The sequence below is a fragment of the Aplysia californica genome, unplaced genomic scaffold, assembly GCF_000002075.1.
Source record: "Aplysia californica isolate F4 #8 unplaced genomic scaffold, AplCal3.0 scaffold01095, whole genome shotgun sequence".
NCBI lineage: Eukaryota > Metazoa > Mollusca > Gastropoda > Aplysiida > Aplysiidae > Aplysia > Aplysia californica.
The window spans coordinates 167,562-169,031 of NW_004798365.1; the positions used below are offsets into that span (position 1 = coordinate 167,562).

At 39.8% G+C, this 1,470-nt stretch overlaps 1 protein-coding gene across 1 annotated transcript in view; it reads left to right on the plus strand.

The window, feature by feature from the left end:
* LOC106013659 (proton-coupled amino acid transporter 2) overlaps positions 1 to 1,470 on the plus strand; it is a gene marked incomplete in the record, with an annotated part of 23,979 nt that overhangs the window by 22,016 nt on the left and 493 nt on the right.

Consider the following 1,470-nt stretch of genomic DNA (forward strand, 5'->3'; position numbering starts at 1 on the left):
TGTGTGTAAGGATACGCAAACACATGTATGGTAATGTGAGGAAGGAATACATGTCGTCTTCTCAATTGTACAGAATCGACAAAATCCAAATTAAAGTTATATTATGTGGTATACCCTGCTTTGGACTACACGTTAGGCCAACGATTTGACACTCAGGTTAGGTTAAACTGAATTTCTCATCGTCTTTTAAAAGAAATAGCATTGTTATTCTACTTTCTTTAACCACAGCGTTTGAGCACTGTTGGTTCAGTTGGTATCATCATGCTAGATAACGAAGTGGATTGACCTGGTTCCAATCCCCAATGGGGCGTTTTTGAACTTGGATTGTTATAAGGAGAGAGTCTTAATGACTACTCACTTGGCTCAGTCAAATTAGATATGGATGACAAATCGGAGGTCCTGCTTATCAAACAGCCGTACGGTGCACCATACTATCCTTTTGACTGGAACACGAGATGACTTTCTTACAGGAGACTTCACCCGTGCATTCAAAAGATACACGTTCGATTCCTGGATTTGGGAAGTCTCTCTCGTCAAGTAAAATTATATGGTCACTTTTAAGGACAAGCGGGCTAACCCAGATTTCGGGAATTTCCAGAAATCATTACCTTCACCAAAAGTGGACATTGCCCTATTGTTTTGTTATAGAAAAAAAAATTTCCTTGTCTTTTAAAGAGACTGAACGAGGGGCAAAAACTTTACCTTCGATTTTCCAAAACAGCATTTTTCGGGATAGCCCCCCATTGTGCTTAAAAGCTTCCATAATATGTGAATACCCCGCTTTGGACTACACGCTAGGCCAAAGATCTCACAAACAGATTAAACTGAATTGCTCAACATTTTTACATGATTGTTATCCTACGTTATTTAACCACAGCCTTTGCGCACTGTTAGCACACAACATGTATCTCCATCTTTCTGCTGAAATGCTGTACCACACCCACTCACCCCTGGCTGGCGTAACAGGCAGGCCAAAACAACTCGCGTCCTACAAGATTGAAACTGTATAGATAGGAGACAACAATCTTCAAAGCAACACCAAAGCCTCATTGATACATGCTGCCTACACGTTGCTTCTGTGTTTATTTAAATACATGTAGTACGAAAGAACAAGGACTTTGGAGTTTGTGCAACATGGGCAGCCCTGTTACGTTCAAAATGCAGCGCAAAATACCAGTCTCGCTATAGTCGAGAGCGTATGGCACTTTTCCTCTTTTCCTTTCACTTGTTCAAATTAAGTCAAATTATGGTGCACTCCATGTTGAATGCACGATTTAGGACATCATGAAAACGCATGTGTCTGTGGTTCAGTCAAACATGGTCGGTGCAACATGTTTCTTTCTTCTATTTAGGTCACTAAAATACAATGCTCTAAAAATGCTGGTCATCACATTCTCATTATCGCATCCCGTTTGATATTATTTTTACTGAGTGATGTATGTTACAAAAAGTAGGATAAAAATTGTTACA